General features: G+C 43.8%; 1 protein-coding gene across 5 annotated transcripts in view; it reads right to left on the reverse strand.

Moving 5' to 3' along the window:
- Positions 1 to 21,510, reverse strand: part of FYN (FYN proto-oncogene, Src family tyrosine kinase) — a 205,966-nt gene that overhangs the window by 97,989 nt on the left and 86,467 nt on the right. For 4 of the 5 annotated variants that reach the window (XM_045798497.2, XM_087865401.1, XM_045798495.2 and 1 more), the window contains one exon: positions 15,635 to 15,704. The exons of the other annotated variant lie outside the window; for it this stretch is intronic. The gene's annotated coding sequence lies outside the window, so the exon portion shown is untranslated. The remainder of the gene's footprint in view (positions 1 to 15,634; positions 15,705 to 21,510) is intronic. 5 annotated transcript variants of the gene reach the window in all.

The following is a 21,510-nucleotide window of genomic DNA, read 5'->3' on the forward strand; positions in this document are numbered from 1 at the left end:
GGGCTTTAAATTCTGTTCAGGGCATAGTGAAAGGATAATAGAATAATGGTATGAACATCAGTAAGTCACCTGGGCTCCAAGACTCAATCAGAATTTTGGGAATCAGTGAGAAAGGTGGTTCCTAGAAACTTCTTGGGTTTCCTCGTGTGACCATAGTTTTGTAATCTGTGGGGACCCTGGAGGATTCTGGAGAGGTGGCTTTCCTATCTCTAAGCAGCCTCCTCCTGCAGGGCAGGGTAAAGCTGGAATAGTAGGTTGGGTAAAGCCAATGGCAACCATGCTTGGGCTGCTAGGACCCATGGGGCTCTCTGCAGGAGTGGGATGGGGCCTGTTGGCTATACCTTCAGCAATGAAATGCCCTCAGGAATACCTTCAACAGAGTATCTTTGCCTCCAACCATCACTCTCAACAGAGCAGAGACTGCTCAGCAGTTCCTGGACAGGTCAGGTCACCATCAACACAGGGCCTGTGTTACACAATGCAATGCTTTGGGCAACTCTGTTTTTGATGTAGTATAAAAGAAATGGACTATGTCCTTCCATGAGAAGGAACGGCTTCAACATGCAAGTTGTATGTATGTAAAATGTTCCTTTGGGTAAATGATGGAATCCCACCCAAGTGGCCAGAACTGGAAAAGAGAACTGTCTATCACTATATCCAGCTCTAGCCTTCCACGAGCAGCAACAGCAATGAGGCTTCCAAGATGTCAGCTCACAGGCACCACTCCTGGGAGGCTCTGTTTCTGCATGGGTTTTCTGAGTTCTCTTGGACCTTGCCAATGTCAATTAGGTACACCTCCAAGTGATTTCTATCCCTGGCCTGACATTTCTAAAATTAAAATTCAACCAAGTCTAAAATCTGTTTCTTTGCAGCAGACATGAATAGGATGGGTAACTGAAAATAGCTTGTATGTTTTGTCCACTGCTTGATGGCTAAGACAAAGTTTGCTTCTGTTGGAATTCCCCTCCATCAACATTTTATTGCAAAAAACTTCAAATACATAGTTTTATAGTTTTACATTGAATATCTGCCTAGTTCTAACATTGACATTATACCGTATTTGCTTTAACATATAGCTACCCATCTCCCCATACTGTAAAACTTTTGTATCAGCACATTTAATAATTTTGCATTTGAATATCCACCTAGCTTCTAACATTAACATGATACCATATTTATCATATAGTGATCCATCTACCCCAACTGTAAAACTTATCCATGCATTTTTTATGGTCTTTATTCTCCTAAGGTGCAGTGTGGGGGAAAGCATGGCTTTCAGACCCCTCTGGCAGTGAATCCCTGCTTGAGCACTTACTAGCTGGGAGACTGCACACATGTATGATTTCTTAGCGCTTCAGTTTCCATAGTTACAAAATGTCGGGGACAATGCCTAGGGGTGTTGTAAGGCTTAAAATGCCATATGGTGGGGGAAGCACCTGTAAGGACATCGAACCACGTTTTAGTTCATGGACAATGCATGAGCATGACATGCTCGCTCTCTCTCTTTTCTGTGAAACAAAATTGCAGAGTCAAAACACAGTAATAATAATCCAGGCACAGATGAAACAAGAATGGCAGAATGTGGGTAACTGTGGGAGTTGGGTGAAAGATTCTTGGGGGGTTGGTCCATTATGCTACACTGTTTACTTTCTATAAATTTGAAAATTTCCATAATAGGACAAAATATTTAAAAGAATGAATTCATCACTGGATTTTGTCAAGAAAAAGAAAGGAATCCTATATTTGAAAAATTTAATAAGAAACCTTTGAGGAAATAATAAGATAAATGATGACATGGCGGTTCACAGTACAGGTTTAGGGAGGCCCTGGGTCATCTCACTCTCACGGATGGGAGGGGAAGTGGAAGCAAAGGGCTTAGGGACTTTGTAGACACTCCCCAGGTGACTTGGTTCACTAGTGGGTGAGAACCTTTGTCCTGGCAGAAAAGTGTGAAACCACACTTTCCAGCATATTAACTGTGAGAATAAATACTTTGCATAATGCAAAACTTGTGCCTCCAGCTAATCTGCAGGCGATGGCAGCGTGAGCAGCCTGATTTAGCAGAATAAAAACTATTTGTGACCGAACAGCCTCCCTCTGTAAGTCAGGGATGGGTTAATGAAGGACCCGATTAGACTGCATTCTCCACATTGCTTATCAACGGTCTAAACTGATAGAGCTAAGGGGTTCCTTAGCCACCTTCAGAATCGGGGACTGGGAGAAACCTGGAGGAAAAAAAACACACCCGTGGACAATGTTTAGCAGAGAAGCAAAATGAAACACTTCATTTCTTTCTTTTAAAACAAAAATGTCACCCTCCTGTTCTCAGACCCTGGTTCCTTCCCTTCCCTGCTGTGGATCATTCTCTCTTTCCCCTTCCCTGGCAGCCAGGGACAACGAGGGGCTGTGAGGGGACTGCTCTCCTCAGGGAGACGGTGGGTGCCTCTGGGAGCCTTGCAGTGGCAGCAGAAGCAGGGTCTTTGAGGCGTGAGGGCAGCTCTACTGGACCGGCTGGGCAGGGCTCCCACGGGTGAGCGACAAAGCCATCTGCTGCTCTGTGGGCTTTCTGCATGAGGGCCGCAAAGAAGCAAGCTAGTAACGGAGCACACGGGGCGGGGCACGGGCACACACACGAGCACAAATGTACACACACACTCCCTCAGAGGAGCTGGCACTATTTTTATACCCATGTGTTATAGACTGAATAGTGTCTCCCCAATATTCATACACTGAAGCTCTAAACCCCACTATCATTATATTCGGAGACAGATCTTCTAAGGAGGTAATTTAGGTTCACTGAGGCCATAGGCTAGGGCTCTAGTCCAAGAGGTCTGCTGTTCTCACAAGAGGAAGCGATACCAGGGATGTGTCTGTACAGAGAAGCCACATGAGGACACAGTGAGAAGGCGGCCATCCGTGGGCCTCCTTGCAGAGAAGAGAGGCTCCACCGGGAGAGGCCTCTGTAAGCACCTGTGCTGAGAGAGACACAGTGTTGGATGAAGAGGTGAATTTTCCAGCCTGAGGGAGTGGGAAGAAGGGGCATTTAAGATGAGCCTTGCAGCAGACTCTAAGATATGGGAGGAAGGCATCCTGGAGGAGGAGATGAGGGCCGAGGCCCACTGAGGGCACAGATGACTATGGAGCCTTAAGGTCAGATGTGGTAGAAAGGTAGGTCAGACAGAGGGATGGTGAAAGGCCCTGAACATCAGGTTACAACGTTTCTTTCTCAGAGGCTAACTGGAACCCTGAGAAGTTTTTAAACAGGAGGATGACAGGAATTGATATATACGCTAACAAGGGCAAAATAAAGAGGCCTGCCATGGACTAAGCACTCAATAGTGCTAGGCATCACATCAGCACCGCATCTTATCTCCCGTGATTCTCAACTCCCACTTTGGGAAGTAGAGGAAGGTTCACAAAGATGAAGTGACTTGCCCAAGACCCTACAGCTGGCTTGCAGTGGGGAGCTCAGATTTCAATCCTATGTCCAGCACCAAAGCGAATGGCCTGTCCATCCTGCCATTTAAAACCCTAAACTCAGTTCCCGTGGCTTCATCTACTTTCCCTGCCACCAGAATGGCTACTTAATGGAACAGAGACTGGAATGCACATTTTGTTTAGGCTTGGGAAGCAGGCAGAACAACAGAAAAACCTTCCACTGTACAGGGCACCTCCGGAAATCTCATTCAGCCTCTAAAAAAAGCAGTATGTGAGCTGGTTCTTGTCGTGGCACTTCACAACAAAAAGTTACAAATGTTCCTGAGATGTTCGGTGGTATCGAAGTAACCAACAATGGTAACTTGCATATAAGATGCAAAAATGTGTAGGGAGAGCAGTTGTCCCAGGTGAGCTGACACCCTGCATTGACTATATTTTTTTCAATGCAGTGTCAACGACTACTCTCAAATACTCTTTGCCCCCCAACTCCTGAAAGAGCATCCACCACCCAGGAAAACACAGGGCTGTGTCCCGGATCTGCTGGAAGGACAGACTTGGTAAGGGATGCCATGATCATTTCTTTCTGGCTCCATTGCTTATCCAAAACCTCAGATATATTTAAAAGTGAAAAAGAATAAAAAACTGGGTTAGAAAGAAGAGTTAATGTTCCTTAAATATAAAAATCAAATCATACCATGACACATACCATCAGGAACCACTGAAATGCACCCTCCTTCAAGGGCAAACATTTTTAGTATTTAGGAAGCAATACTTACAGAGGTAACTTGGGTGCTATTTTGAAAATTACACACTACTATTATTACCCTAAGACTCAATTGTGTACAAGAGTTTGTCAGGGGCAGGCAAACTCCTGAAAGCATCGATTCAATCCAGCACATCTACCGTGCTGCATACGTACTGTGTCAGGCACTGTGACTGGATAGAGCGGGAGAAACAAGCTGAAGAGTATGAAAGGTTGTGGAAATCACTTGAAAAACAATTGATGCCATAACGACTTTTTTTTTTTTTAACTTTAGAACCACATCTTGAGAGCCATTCCTTTGAAAAACAGGCATAATATTTTCCACTTCCTTGCCTAATCATGCCGCAGGACACATGTTCTGTGGCTTCTCTATGAAATTTTCCTAACACTGCCTACCCCATTCCATCTTCAAGAAGACAGTGGGGTAGAACTGGGAACGTGTGTGTGTGGACGTATGTGTGTGTATGTGCACATGTGTGTGTGTGTCTGTTGGGGGTCTTTTCCTTTTTGCTCCACAGATGTATTCATATTACGCTTTGCGTTTTGCATCCTAGTTGGTGGACATTGGTCTCACCCATAAAACACAACCCTTGTCATGTACTGTGTCTCAATGTACCCCTGTTTTCCCAAGGCAGGAACAATGCCTAGCTCTGCTCCTTAAATGTTTACGGAATGAACGAATGCTTGTTTTGACTGTGAGCTTTATCTCAGAGTTGAGTTTCGTAGTCAGAATATTCTCCATGGTGGGTGTCAAAAATTTCAAAAATTTCAATGCATGCATATAAATATACTTCAGGATATTAAGTTTGTTAAGGTATAATTTACATAATGTAAGGCTGTCCCTGAATTTTGACAAACAGACACAACTGAGTAAGAGTGGGTGGTTCTTAATACACTTGCTTGGGTCCTGTCCCCAGAGCTTCTGAGGCCTGGGGCCAGGGTTTTAACATCTCCTCAGCTGGTCCAGATAAGAATCCTTGAGGTGGATGATGCTCTGCCACTCTACTCTAGATTTCCTTTCCTTTCCTCAGTCCCTCATCCATCACTCTCAGTCAGTCAGTATCAATACTGAAGATGAAACTGAAATATTTCCACTCAGCACCACACTGGAAGCAAACTTAGTAACTCGGCCACTTGCCTGGAGTCAACCATGATTTCTGGTTGCATAGCAGAAATACAGCTAATAAATGATACTTTGAAATGAACAGGAGATATCCAAAGAAATAAAAATGCCTTTGAATCAGAATGAAGAAAAGAGCTGTGATTTAAATGGGGATGGAGTACTGATGTAGGGAAGTGGGGTGAGAGTAGAAAACTGCCCTTACAAAACACATTGTTTTGATTCCAAATGCAATCTTACACTTAAAGATTCAGGGGCTCTGTGAGTAAGAGAGACTGACACAAGGTCAAAACCTAAGGAATACACCACTGAAAGAAAATAGAGGAGATTCATTTCTCTATGACTGCAAGGGGCCAAAGGATAAGGGGAAAAAGGCATTATCTTCTCTGTCCTTTATTTAACTGAGATTGCTGCAAGAAGATGTGCAGTCTGGCCTCTGATTAAGAATATGGGACAATCTTTATCCTATTCAAATTTCTATTTTTACAAATCACTGTTTCCATTTGGGTGAAGTCCATCATAACAAATTTCAGGGGCCTGTCACCCTTCTTCTGTCATCCTCCCCACCCCCCACCACAGGGTTGTATTATAATCTAATACTTCGAGTGATAGGGTCAATGGCCAGGAGACTTGACATTTAGTGGAAATGGAATCTGACCTTTACTAATGTTTCATTGTGAATAATGTTCTTGGTTTCACTGTGAATAATGCTCAAAATGGGACTGATGTATTGACTAGTGTTTGACTAATTAAAAAAAAAAAGAAGAAACCATCATTAATTAAAACAGAGGTATACTTGGTGTAAAAATGGTTAAAAAATGTATAATGCTAACTTGTTCGGCTGAGGTCCTGGGAGACTATAAGTCTGCATGTATTTTAAGAATCCATTGATTAGACTGGGTCTTTCAGAAAGGGTGAATAAAAAAAAAATCCCCCTGGTTTTGCAAAATGCCATTGAGTTACCCCCTCAGAGAAAGGAAATCATGGAAACTGCTGTGGAGACATTTGGAAGTATGCTTCACACTATCATTTACAAGGCAGGGTATGTGGGTCTCACCAGCTGCCAGGACGGGTAGAAAACTGCTGAGCTAGCCGTTATGGTCAAACCAAGCATCTCCCTGTAATTAGACTTTTAGCTGGGGAAAAAGTGGCACACACAGGATAGAAATATGTGGCCTCAGACTAAGGGGAGGATAAGAAAGCTGATTAAGTTTCTCTCAAGAGATTCAATTAAAGAATCTCACTGGGTGTGGCCCTGGACTGCTCTGCTGCCCATAGAAGTAGCTGTGAGCCACACTGAGCGCTTGAAATGTGGCTTGTCTAAATTGAGATGTGCTGTTGTGTTAAATACACACTGAGATTTCTAAGACTTAGTACACAAATATTTCCATAATTTTTAATACTGATTGATGATATAATAGTTTAGATACATCTTAAGCTAACGTATATTATTAAAATTCATGTCACCTATTTCTTTCTACTTTCATTTAACGTGGCTACTGGCAAATTTTAAGTTATACATGCTCTTTGCCTACTATTTCTATTGGACAGCACGGATTTAGACCTTTATTTCTTCACTTGTTAAATGTTCCTGGTGGAGGGAAGTTGGGTCATGGAGGGTTAGCATGGGAAGAAACACTGTGTGTTTCTGTGTGATGACTGTCATGCCAGGCTGAAGCATTACAGTTAGTACTTGCTGACTGAAAACTTTAACTTCAGGAAGTGTGAGGAGGAATCACAAGAGACCCAAGCTAATTAGGTCTGACCGAGGCCCGACTCAATCTGTGGGTGCCTTAGGTTGTTAATCTGTAAAATGGGAGGGCAGGACTAAATTCCTGCGGGATGATGTAAGACCAGCGGGGCCTCTACCTGCAATTGTGTCCCCTCACTCCAAACTCAAGGATGCTTTCTGCTCCAAATGATTAGAGTTAACTCATCGGTCCTTGGCCTTGGCCAACAGTGACGACCGAGGCCCATTCTGAGGAGCAGTGCTAATCATCTGTGTCAGCTCTGCTTCAGTTCTCATGGGAACAACACACAGTTCCTTCTGTGACGTGTTACTGTAGTTAAATACACACAAAGAATGAGGAGTGCGAGGCGGCTAAAACAGACAGGCTTTATCTCCCTGGTGAGGACTCAGAGAACAATTTTAATAATTTTTTTGAAGATTTTATTTATTTGTTTGAGAAAGAGAGAGTGGGAGAGAGAGAGAGCATGAGCAGGGAGGGGAGGCAGAGGGAGAGGCAGAGGGAGAGGCAGTCTCCCCGCTGAGCAGGGAGCCCGATGAGGGGATCGATCCCAGGACCCTGAGATCATGACCTGAGCTGAAGGCAGATGCTTAACTGACTGAGCCACCCAGGGGTCCCTCAGAGAACAATTTTAAACAGAAAAATCCTACAGATGATATTCAGAGGGAAGTGTACTTGTTTTCACTCAAAGCCACAGATGAAATATCTACTACTGTGCTATTAACCTACTAATTAAGAAATCCAAGATTTTATAATAATGTATCAGCTAAAGAATACTTCTATAAAACCCAACTTTCCCCCTCTTCAAAAACCAAACACTCCTCAAATCAAATTTCAAGAACATGAATCTCTGTTTAAAAGAGTATGTTAAACACAAGCTCAGAATTCCATTTCCAAACAAAGCCTTGGCTGACTTGAGGGGCTTCAGCCGGCCGCAGTGCAGGTGGTGAAACCTGGTGATTCTGCTGACGAGTGTCAGAATATATAAATGAGCCACCAACATGGAAAACGTGGGAGGGTTAAAATACAGATAGAGATTTCTGACAGCACTGGGCCCCCCGCTGTCTGAGATCCAGGAGCACGTGCACTTTTTAGGTGTGTGTGACTCGTGTTTCTCCAGCTGCACAGCCCCCTCCTGGCTGACGTGGCCTTGTTTCACAGACCTACCCGGTCAGGCAGGCATTTGTCTATGGCAAGAACTGTAGGTGCCAGACACTGACAGGGTTGGGGATCAGAGGGAACACAGCAAAGTGGAAAATCCCTGATGCTAAGCCTGACAGATCCTGCTTGATCTCAGCTCCACCAGAGGAGCTGGGGGGCCCTGAGCAAGTCCCTTTGCTCACTAGCCTAAGCCATTGTGTGGGGAAAAAAGTGAAAGAAGTTCTATAGTTAAGGAGCCTAGTGGTACCCTGGCAGGTAGTAAATAGCTTGTTAAAGTTGCTCCTTCTCCCAAAGACAAGAAAGAACTGTGGTTAGCATCACAGCAAAATCTAGCTGACCACGAGGGAAGTGGCTAATTCTTCACTGTAAAATATGAAGGCCTAGATCATTCACTATAAAGAACTGAGGAAGAGAAAGCAAAGGGTAAAAAATATCAGACACTACCCCAATGTAAGAAGTGATCCAGGTGAGGATTATCCATTGATACTCGAAGCACTGGACGCAAGGTAGGTGGGTGACAGGACGTTCACAAAGGCTCCACAGAGCAGCCCTCAGAGGCCTTACTGACTCAGGGTATATCTGGACACAGTGAGGTCTGGTGACCACCCTGCTCGAGAGAGCAAACTGAGGTCTGTGGATGGAGGCACAAGTTGAAAGCGTCTGCCTCCTGTTGTGATGTAGTATCAAGCATGCATTACCACCTACGAAGTATCCTGGGCAAAAAGATGTTCAACCCGCATCTAATACCAAGCCTCTAAATCTAACAATTTTCAGGAAGAGAGAAGGAGCAAGTTGACCAACACTATGAAGAAAACAGGCAAGGCCGGAGTGCAGGACATTCGATACCACAGGCAGCCTGGACAACGGGGGAAGTCTGACTAGGGACTGGATGCTAGACAATATCATGAATTACTGCAAATTTCTTAGGTATAAAAGCACTGTGGTTATGTAGAAGAATCCCATATTCTCAGGAGATGCACGATGAAATATTTAGAGGTAAAGTGTCAAGATGTTTGCAACTTTCGAATATGGTACAGCAAAAATTTATATAATGTATGCCATATAGTTGCATATAATACATATAAATACATATGTATAAATAATTGGAAGGACTAAAGGAAAGCACATATGGCAAATTCAGAACAATTGGTGAACCTAGGTAAAGGGCATACAGGTGTTGGTTTTACGATTATCTCCCAAACTAGTGCCTTTGTTCAGAATAAAAAATTGGGAAAGAAACTGGAAGAGAGAGAAAAAAAATAATAAGAAAGAAAAAATCATATAATATCACTACCTCCTCTTTTCACAATCCCCTCGACATTTATATTCAGGTCAGCTTCACTGCGTGCCTTTTCATTCAATATGGTTACATTTTTTACCACTTTAATAGATTCCATGTGTGCTCATTCAAACTGATGTAGCCACTGTTTTGGCGGCTTTGTTGGCTGACATCAAAATCAAACTTTAAACAAAACTCCAATAGCAGGCTCTAGAAGTGCACCAGGCAGGTATAAAGCCGAAGATATCATATCAAAAACTCCTGAAATTGACACCTAATTGCCTATCTGGATGGTTCTTAAGCCAGAAAGATTGGATCAAAGGCTCTAGGTGGAGCATTCTTTTGGGCTTTGATCTTTTTCAAAGATGGCACTCTTTCCATCTGTGCTAGGCACTGACAGAAGAATGACAGGTACAGGGTGCTGGTCAACCCAGGCCACTGAGGTTTCAGAAAGGCTCTTTCCACATACAGCATGCTGTGCCTGCGTTCCGGTACAGAGTAGCGATGGCACAACCCAAAGAACAATCACTCGGAATTCAATCTTTAATGCAGTGAGGGCTCCCAGTGAAGCAGGAATTCATTCTGTGATGTCTTTAGCGTGGAGAGGGCCATAAAGGGCCTGGATTCAGACAGCAGAGATGGAAGCCCGGTTCGATTGCACAAGTTAGCTGAAAAACTTCAGAGCAGTGTTACTGAGTGGGGGTGCAATGAACACTGTGCCGGGGACAATTCTTCACTGGGCAGGACTGTCGGAGACGCTGTAGGACATTTACCAACCCTACCTGACTTCCCACACCAACTGCATGCCAACACCGCCTCCAGTCTTTGAGAGGAGGACGACATACCCCCATAGCTTCCAAATGCCTCCGAAGACATAGGCTAAATTCTCAGAGTCGCAGATTTTATCTGGGGATAATACCTGTTCCACCACGCAAGAGGTAAGATTTGGGAGGAGCAAATATGCTGCAGCTCCTTGTAAACTTACACCAGCTATACCAATGATATCACGATACCCATTTGCACAAGCAGCCGCACCAGTTAGAGGCAGGGCTATAGAGTTGGTCCAAATACCTGTATCCCAGGTGGATTTATTATCCGGTGTTAGCTATCCAGCATGTACTAGAATATGCAACAGTTACTTATTCTGAAAATGTTTTCCCTCTTGTAAGTGGGAAATGCTGCTTTCAGGGCACCCACACTGCTGTGTCAATTTTTGAGGGAGGGCTGACGGCAGATCTACGGGCTACTGGAGCAGACAAGAAGGACGGCAGTCTCAAAGTAGCTTCAAAGATTCTGGCTTAGGATGGCACCCACACTAACCTGGAATGAAAAGGACGCTTCTCTTAGTGAGCAAGGAATAACCTCAAGGATCAAGAGAAGGAGGTAACAGAATATGGGGCTCTACCCTCCCACACACAGCTGAGCAAGGAGCAACATGCGTAGTTCTGAGCTTCAAAAGGCTGATCCATTCTCTGCATTTTCCAGCTGTTCTTATGGAAGGGAATCTTAGAGGCTGGGCTGGGCTGCGTATTAGTGTGCACAAGAGCCCCCTGGAGAGTGGCATGAAGAGCACACCTGCCACACGGGTTTGGATTCTATCCGTCTGCACTGGACCCAGGGACCTGCACTCTTAAATCATCTCTCTGGGTGATTCAGAAGCAGGCTGCAGACTGCCTCTGGGAGAACAGGGACACCTCTCCAGAGACTTCTACAGTTAGGAGGCTTTGCCTTCAACTCTCCCTCATGGAGCATTCTTGCTCTCATTTTATTGTTTTCGTGACTTAGAATTTAGGTAAAAGTGCTTCTCTACCCTCAGATGTGGCTGGTTTATTGGGTTAAAAAATTATTCTTCCTCGACCTCTGTTCCTCCTCCCCACCCATCTACCACACACACTGTGTAAGCGAAAAGTTGATTTTATTTTGTTGATCTAATTTCTCCTTTATCATTTGCTTTCAGATGAAGACTAGGAAATGCTGACTGGGCAGAAAGTTCCAACCCTTCCTTTGAGGAAGGCCAAAGGACTGAGGTATTAACAGGGAAGTGACAGAGGCCACCAAAGGCAGAGCTGGGGAAAGGCACGAGTCTTGAAGAGCAAATGTGCAAATGGATACCCACTCTAGGTCGTTAGCTGTGGTAGAAGGGCACTGAGGTGGCCCCCAAGAACTCCCCGAGGGTCACAGAGACAATGCCGGCAAATTAGGTAGCTCTACAGGTGTAGCTCTTCTGTCATTTCTCACATTAAAATATTCAGCATCAACATGGCTCTTACAGTCTCACCCGATGCTGCTTACTATTCAGCAGTGGCACGTTCCTCCAAATTCTATTCGTCTTGAAAACAGCAGACTGATAATGTAAAGCCCCTAAATCTCTGGACTTGGCTATCTGAAATGAGATCTTTTATCCTTTTCTTCTCCAAGTTTCCAGAATGCATTTTCATAGCACACTCGCAAGGGAAAGATTATCAGAAAAAGAAAAATGGAGGGTAGTAAAGTCAAAAGAATATTATACCAAAGGTTTTGGTAGGAAAATATTTATGTCCACAAGCACAAGCCACACCCTTTCTGGGAAGATATTACTAGCCTTGAAGCTGGGTTAGTGGATCCCAAAATATACCTCGCAAAAAGCACAGTTACCCTCCCAAAATAAGCCCTATAATTAAAGTCTTTTCAAGTGGATTGTCCTATATCACAACTTGACATATGTTGCTTTAATCTCCCTGCTTCAGCAAATGTAGCCATCTTGGGCTACAAAAGCTCCCAACAACTCCCATTTAAACCAGACTGTGGTGTCACTAAGAAATTGATGCAAATAAACAGCCCTGTGTACCAAAATACCCAATCTCAATCATCTGTAATGAGATCCCTCTCCTCCCTAAGCACATTTTCATCACACCAGAATCGCTGCCCTTGATTCAAAGGGAAGGACTAGCCCAGATTGAAATACCATTTCATCTCAGAGACCATCTAGAGGCAGGCACTTCTGAGGAAGCTGGGGCTGAAATTAAAATAGGAGACAACCTCCTTTGTGTGACTGCGGGGATCCTGTTGTATGAGTCTCACTTTTAGTTGACAGTCATCACTATAAACCTTCAGATGGCCATCTGTCTGTCTGAATTCATTTAAGTCAGTTCTTGCTTGGAGTTAGGGTTAGTGTAAGAGAGAGAGTCTCTTACAAGACCTTTCGGCCCTATGACTCTCTGACCAAACTTCTTTATGTTTTCTAGTTATATAGTTACATATAATTAAATGTCAAAATATTTAAAATTTTAAACCTTCAAAATAATAAGTACTTTGGACATTTAAATCTTTTTTATTACTTCCATGTCAGGTTTCTCGGTCGCAGCATCACTGACACGTTGGGCCTGATCACTGTGAGTGCTGCTGTCCTGTGCACTGCAGCACAGTCAGCAGCACCCATGGCCTCCGCCCACTAGATGTCAGTACACACGTCCTCCCACCCCCAGCTGTGACAACAAAAAATGTCTGCAGACATTGCCAAATGTCCTTTGGGAGAACAAAATTAACCTGCGTTGAGAATCACAGGCCTCTCTCTCTATTTATGTATTCATATATCTCCCTGTGGCATGGCCGGGGCGGGGGGGGCGGATTCTAGATTTTTTCAAAGCACTCATAAATTTTTGTTTTAAGAATTTCAAATGTCCTATGCTTCATAATGAAGAGCCAGGATCTGTGATACAGTGCTACCTTGAAAGATTTATAAACAGTACTACTGCCGTCTTAACGGGTGGCAAGGCCTGGCCTCATTTCAGTCAAGACGCTTAAGAGAGGATGGATTGCTGTCACCCTATCTCTTAGAGGGCTATCCTCCCTACTTTGAGGAGTTCCATCCTTGGAACACTACTGTTCAGAAATCCTTCACAATCTATTACCAGGCACTCAGTACTGATTGCAAAGGAAGAGGACTAGGGTTATATCTACTGATATTGTCTATAGAAGCAACAGCCCTCTGTACTGCTCGTGGGCCAGATCACCTCAGGGGCAGCGTTTCTAATGCTGGAGAGGCAGGGTGGGGAGAGAGAGAGAAATAATATCAGGAGACAAACAGTACAAGGATGGAACATGGTTAAGTTCAGCCCAGAGAAGAGAAGATGAATGATGACGGAGAGGGTCTTCAAATACCCGAAGGGCCGGAGTGTGAGAGAGTGGGTAGACTTGTCTCTGTCTGCTTAGAAAGTGACTACAAGCATAGTTGGCTCAATAAGTACTTATAATAGGCCTTCTAGGTGCCAGGCACTGGGACCAGAGGAAGGAAGAAGATCAAGTTCCTGCCTCATGGAGCACATGCTGTTCAATGTAAGGACTAGATTGCTTTCCTTCTCTCTCTCCTTCCCTCCTTTCTTCCTTCTTTCTTTTTGACAATTTGAGGTAAATGTCCAGGTATTTGTCTAACTGGTTGGGTCTTTTTTTTTTTTCTATTTTAAAACTGAGGCTTAATTGACATAGAGCAAAATTCACCCTTTTATCATACAGCTCTGTGAATTTTCATGAAACAGACAGCTGAATAAATACTGCCACAAATCCAAGATTCAGAACAACTGTGTCACCCCCTAAACTTTTCCTGTGTCCCTTAATTTTTTTCTTTAATCAGAGCACCTGCTCTGTGCAGTAGCAAGCTCCTCATCTCTGAGAGAATAGGGACTCCCCTCTGTCACAGGTTCTGTAGAAGAGACCTTGTTTCAGGAAGTGGGAGAATGGGCCAGACAACCCCTGAGGCCATGTCCATCTCTTCGAGTCCATGAAACTGGCGGGGTCCACCTAGGGACACCAATCTTCAACACCAGCCCATCTGCACTGAGTGACATGGCTGATTCTTTCCAACGACAGATAAAAGCCCTACCCCAAAGCCAAATTCTTTTAGTCAAATCTCAAAAATTTCAGCCCAATAACTGGGTCTCTGAGAAGGGTACATAATAAGCACAGATGAAAAAAATCAAAAGAAAGGTTTGGAAATGAAAGCCTAAATATGGTAACAACTCCCGACTCCTCTTTTCCTTCTCGTTATTTTGATTCAAAATAACATTAACTTCAAAACTGAACAAAACTTTAACAAATGTAACTGTACTTGTCTGCAAAGGTCACAGGAAGAAAGTTAAATTGGCCAAGCTTGTCTAAGAATGGGTAGGCAGGAGTGGAGAAGATGACAAAAGTCTTGGGGTTGCCACAGTGTGTTACGGAGTGGACTCTGCAGGACAGACTGCAGTGACCAGCTGTGACATCCTTTGTGACAGCAAATGTGGTGTGACCAACCCAACCCCAGTGGCACTCCTGCTGGGAGATATGTACACCTTTTGGTGGTTTGATTTCAGTGGTAAATGTCCAGTTTCCAAATGAGGCTGTCCCGCTATCAAGAAAGTTATTCTTTCTTGCTTTATTGAGCACCTACTATGCCCCAGCACTGCCCAGCTCATTTTATTCTCACAATAACCATATGAGGTGGGTAACATTACGAGCCTTGTTTTACAGATGACGAAACTGAGGCTCAGAGAGTGGAGATAACAACCAATTAGTGCAGAACTTAAATTTTACCTAGGTTGCCTGACCCTGAAGACCGTTCTTTTTACTACTGCTAGCAAGGTATTCTGGGTGGTTGTTGAACTTCATGTTCTTGGTCTCTTGGGCCACTGTCATGCTGGGACTGGCTCCCCCACATGATGGGATTCTTGATTCCCTTCAGTTTCCCATCCCCCAAACAGATGACTGCCATTTCTCATTTCAACAGATAGGCCATAAGGATTTCTCTGCTGTGGAGACTTTTTGTTGTTGTTGTTATTCTATTGGTCTGCACTTTATTACTCTTATGTTCCAGGGGTTACCTAGACCATAAGCTAAACTGTCAAGGGTAGTCTTTACCCTGCGTCCAGAAGCTTCCCTAAATCTAGACTTACTAAATCTTAGAAAACCCCGTATTTCTTAATAACATCAGCAATAACAGGAAAAAACGTCATACTGTCAAAAGAACCAACTGAATGTCACAACTAATTATAAAATCCCATTTTGTCTATGTTTAGTGCAGATTTAAAAGATGCATGACATAAGGCAATGGCTTCCCTTTTGGGCACCATTTTACAACAAAAGGTATTAGAATTAAATGCAGCAACACTTACCAAAATTTCCCCCAACTATCACAAACTTTATATACACCGCATGTCTTTTTCTACAGCTGCTGGACCGGTCCTGAAAAACAAACCACGACAAAAGGAAAAATGCATCATTTACCCTTTTGGAAACCACGTAGTCTTCCTTGTTTGGGGCACTCACCCACGTATCAAACTCTTACTGTCAGATTCTTCTGTTTTTCACAAAGACGAAATCAATTTATAAATTAACAAATAAATAAAAATCTGGACAACGAAATAAACCAGAAACTATGCTCATACTTTATTTGAATTTTTAGCCCTTTAAAATAACTGAAGACAAAACAATGCAAAAATATCTAAAATTGAACTCATAAAAATTTCCTCAAACCAATTCTTTTTCCTATTTCTTTCAATAACACACTCTCTCCTCCCTTGCTGGCTGTGAGACCCTCACCTTTCGTTTCTAGACTTCATTTTCTTATCTGTAAAATAGGGATTATTGTACTGACTTCCCAGGGTGGTTATGGAGATTAAATGAGATAAATTTAATGACACATAAATGTCACAGCAGGGCTTAAAACAGCATCTGGCACGCAGTAAACACCCAGTGCATGCAAGGAGCTATTATCTGTCTCCTAATCACCCAGGCCTGAAAACAAACATGGCCTTCCTCACCTCCTCGGCAAACCAAGGTCCCAGTCTGCCCTTCTAGTCCTGTGGAACTCACCGCCTTCTCTCCAACTTATCATCACACCAGCTGGCATCACTCCTTGCAGAAACCAGTTTCCCAGCCCCAGGTTTCTTCCCTTCCAATCCTGCTCTCGTGGCTCTGCAAGGCATCCTTCCTAAATATAACTTCAAGCCTTGTGGAAACACCTTCCACTGCTTCCCGTGACCTACATTAGCTTGGGACCCCAGCTTCCCTCTGCTTTATCTCCACATCCTCCCACCAGAAGCTGTAGTGTCCAGTCACCTGTCCTGCCTGAGCCCGTGGGCATGCCACTTCCTTCCCCGTGTGTCTCTGTTTCACAACTGCTGGTAGGAAGCCTAGCCATTTTCTGAGGAAGGGCCTCTTTGTCCTTTTTGTCCCGTAGCAGTCTAGAGACATGTTTCTCAGAATAATGTTTTAAATGCTTGAAATTAATGCATGAAATGAACAGGATTCAAAAGAAGTATATTGATATATAGTTATCAAAATATATCACAAAATTGTGATGTGTTTCTTTCCATATTTAAGTAAGTTCCAGCAAAAGTCTAAAAATTACTGTAATTTGAAGTACTGTTGGGCATAAATGATATTTTATGATATCTACAACCATAATGTAATATGAAAATACCCATAATTTCCATTGGTGACAAAGAACTAATGCTACTTCGTAACAGAAGGAAATACTAGATTTTGGTTAAGGGTTAGTAAAAATAATTTTTTTTCCCATCCAAGTTCACAGAGCCCGGAATTCCATTCATGGACCCAGGTCATGAGCTCCTGCTTTTAGGCCTGGCTTAACTCTCTTCTTCTTCTTGAACCTTTTCTTTTCTTTTTTTTTTTAAGATTTTATTTATTTATTTGAGAGAGAGAGAGAGAGAGCACGAGCAAGGTGGAGGGGCAGGGGGAGAGGGAGAAGCAGGCTCCCCACTGAGCAGGGAGCCCAACGTAGGGCTTGATCCCAGGACCCTGAGATCATGACCTGAGCTGAAGTCAGAGGCTTAACTGACTGAGCCACCCAGGCACCCCTTCTTGAGCTCTTTCTACCTTGATTTTCCCAATGGCTATGATCTTACTCCTCTTTTTCTCTCAAAATTTCTCATAATTTCTCAAAAATTATGTTTTATTTGATATAGATACTTGAAATACCCTTACTGTATCCTCCTTTTTAGGCTGTAAGGGAAGGCGCTGTTTTTTTATTCCTCCCATAGCTAATAGCCTTTTGCCTCACAGCACACATAGCCGGGAAGGCATGCGGCCAGCACTGTTTGAATCGATCAGTGAGTCAAAGGGCTTTCTTGCCTGCCCCACACAGATCAGCTGATATGACTATTATTTCACCTCTCTCTGGCAGGTTCTGAGGTCCTAAATATGTATACAGGACCCCTAAACACTCCATATATAGAGTATAAATTACTGAAGTTTGGCAACAAAATGTTTTCTTCTTTTACTTCTCTTTAGAGCATGGGTGCTCAGTCAGTGCTGCGGACTGACAGATCTCCCGGGAACAGACCAGTGGTCCAGTCGGCCCGTCACGCAGGAGCTCCCTGTGTGACGCACGCACAATCCCTGCCTTCACGGAGCACCGAGTCTAGCAGCTTTCCCCACCTGGTGGAGAGTAGCTGGGAATCTCTCAACCTTTCAGGGCTTTTGCAAAGACAAGAAATATCCGGTGATTTCCTAAGTATGGGCACCTTGGGGACCTATGTAGGCAAGGCCAGTGAAGAGTTGCTTGGGCTTCCCATTGGTCTCACGGATGTGAGCCCGAGGTTCCAGTAGATGGAGCGGCAAAATGTCATCTTCCCTCCTCAGTGACACTGTCCTTGCACATGAGGTTGGGGATGACAACCCCATCAAAGACACTGTCTCAGGAAGGTCTACTTGACATCTGGCTGTGTATTTCACTCTGAGCCCCACTGGATCTATGATAGATCTGCCCCAGATGGACACTAGTCCTTTGGTCTTACCAGCTTTTCCTAAACAGCTGCAGGCCAGGACTCCTGTGTATCTTTTATTAAGAAAAATTTAAAAACAATAGAATAGGGGTGCCTGGCTAGTTCAGTCAGAAGAGCATATGATTCTTGATCTCAGGGTCATGGGTTTGAGACCCGCACTGGGTGTAGCGATCACTTAAATAAGTAAATAAACTTAAAAAAAAAATAACAAAATAGTTCTTCCTTTTCAAATGATGAGAGCATAATGATTTTCTCCACCGATAATCACTGATAAAGGCATTGTGACCATTTGCTTTGGCATAAATCCACCACTGGCAGCATTTTTCATGTTCAACATCATACCAAGTGACTCTGAGGACAGTAGGGGTGTACTCTCTCTCCCCAAGAACTAAGACAGGTGACATAGTCACTCAGATCAAAGGCTGGGCTTGGCACACTCTTTTTAAACTGAAGGACATTTACATCCATCTCATTTGAATTTGGTTTTTTTTTGAGACACACTAGATATATGGTATTAAATAAGAAGAACTGAATGATAATGAAGAGGGCAACATGACCGTTTAATCTTTTCTTTCAAGAATTATGACATATATAGCCTCATAAATAAATAGTAAGATATTAATAGGCGTTCCTACACAACACATCGCCCTGCATGAACTTTTTGCTTCTACTACATATCATAGTCCCTGTGTGGCTCCTGGTTTAAAGGTTAACATTCTCATTACCACTGGGAACAAGTATCTCTAATACAGTTCTCATCTGCATGGGTCATTCCTTCGTCCTTCTTCCTAACAGATCCCCTATATCCCTTCAGCCACAGTGCCTCAGGGGCAGGTGACAGCACTCCCAGCTGGAAGGTAGGGACCTGAAGGGCCTAAAACTTTGTAGTGTGCCACCCAGCAATGTCAGCGTCACCTGGGAGCTTCTGAGAAATGTCAGCTCTGAGGCCCCAGCCCAAACCTACTGAATGAGAATCTATTTTACAAGATCCCCAGGTGATCTGTGTGTTCACAGGGTTTCAAGAGCACCGATCTAAGAGGAATGCATTCCTCCTGACAGTAATTGGCTTAAGATTAGGCATGTGACCCAATTCAGGTCAACAAGATGTGAAGAATGTTTTGCTGGGAGCTTCTTCTCATTCAGAGACAAATTCCCCCCTGCTGAATGTTGTGTGGGATATGATGCCTAGGATTTCTGTAGCTCCCTTGCTCCAGTCTAATGATAAAGCTGGCTCAGAGAGGAGGGCAAAGACAAAAAGTCCCAGTGAAGCAAAGCTGGGGTGACTGCATCAGGTGAACCCTGAAGTCTGTGGAACCAGTGCAGCTCCAGTAAATTTCTTATTGTTCAGGCCTCCTTGAGTTGGGTCTTCAATTATCTTCTGCTGGAAAGCATCTTTCCAGTGAATCAGTGCGCCGTAAAGCATTATAAAAAGAACTGAACACGGAGACACTGGGCTCCGCCACACGCCGAAGAGTCCAGACAAGTCAGTGCATTGAGAGACCAGAGCAACAGTTCAGAGACTTGTTTTGTTTGGGAAACTGACCCAGGCATATTTCTGGTTCTGACAACCCTTGTTCGCTTTGCGCATTTCCAAAAGCTTTCTAAATCAAGCCAGTTTAAATGATCAACCAGAGGAAGTGCTGAACACTTTCCAAATTATTTTAACCAGAGCGGTCAACAGTTGCTTTCCCCAGAAGCCACATGGATGTCATTTCCTGTAAAGACAATAGGAGACTAATTGCTCAGCCTCAGACTCCAGTAGGGAAGACAACCTGTAACATGTCATTACTGGCAGGGTAAATAAGGAAAAGCTTGAGGATCTCAGAATCTGCTTCTGGATCCACTCCAATAACTTGGGGAAAAGTAAAAAAGCACCAGCTGGTCTAGGAAAAGATTTGAGGGGCTAGCAACTTAGGTAGTCACCTCTAGCATTTTTCCATACACTGGTAGATATTAAAGACCTTCCTGAGGAAACCAAATAGACCCGCTCTTGTATAAAACCATGTATGACTCTGGGGTAACTGTGCTTCTTATACAGGAGTGATGTAGTCAAGAAGGGCTGGGTGTCTAAATGGACATCATCTCTTCTGTGTGTTACAGCTTCTTAGCCACAACAGGATATTTTGAGGATGGGTGTGCTGTGTCAGCTTGATGAAGAATGTGCTATCATGAAGTGAAATTAGTTTGTTCTCCACAGAATGTTTCTTAGGTCTTTCTATCACCTCAGGTCTTTTTTTTTCTCTCCAAACCTTTTTGCTTTCTTATATGCTTCCAAAGCTCCAACCATCACCCTTTGTCATGAGTTTCAAACCACAATCCTAGATCTATCACCCATGCTCCCAGTTCCTCTGCTGCCTCCTGGGCATAAAGTACTTTGAAGGCAGGAACTTCGTTTTGGTCACTGCAATATTATCAGTGCTTGGCACAGGGGCTGGCGCTGAGGATCACATGTCTGTTGAATGACTGAATGAGAGCCCTCACTCAGAATCTTAGGATGGCTCACAGAAGTTCTTGCCACCACCTCCTAACTGGCCTCTCTCTGAGTTTGGTCTCTCCTTTCCCCACTCTATCGACACGCATGAAAACTCTGAATTACAGCTCTGATCATGTCGGTCCTAGAATGCCCCAGATGGGGTGACTTATCAGTGCGGCCCTACATTTTCCAGGGGAGGCACTGCTCCCTCTGAGACCAGGAGACTTGCCTGTGGTCTTACAAAGAGTAGGTGGCAGAGACAGGATTTTAACTCAGTGGCTCTTGCTACCATGCCATTAGCTAGTTCGAAATCTTCAATGGTCTTTCAGTAGAATCTAGTACAGGGCTAAGTATGTAGGAGTCACTTCAAAAATATTTGTTAACTATCTGGATAAATGAATGGGTCTCTTTTGCATATACCAATGGTTTCAGTTTTTCTTCAAGTGGAATACTCTTTAAAGAATGGTAATTCCCCAGTACACAAAACGGAGAAGAGAGGAGCTGCTCTGGACCTCGGCCCCTGCAGTGCTTCTGAGCCACCTCCTAGGAACCTCAGGGCTTGGTGACACTGCAAAAAACCAATGACTTACGTAAACTCAAACTCTTCAGCTTTGTACTCAAAGCCACCCATTATTATTCCAAACCCACCTCAACCTTGTCTTCCATTTTTTCTCCTCCTTCATGCTTCGTCTTACGAAAGCACGTGCTGTTCCTGGCACTTGCCCCTCCCCTAGGCCTTCATGTGCCCTGTTTCTTCCCTCCTAGGTGC

Source organism: Ursus americanus, chromosome 11, assembly GCF_024610735.1.
Source record: "Ursus americanus isolate L20-20 chromosome 11, mUrsAme1.1.p, whole genome shotgun sequence".
Lineage (NCBI taxonomy): Eukaryota > Metazoa > Chordata > Mammalia > Carnivora > Ursidae > Ursus > Ursus americanus.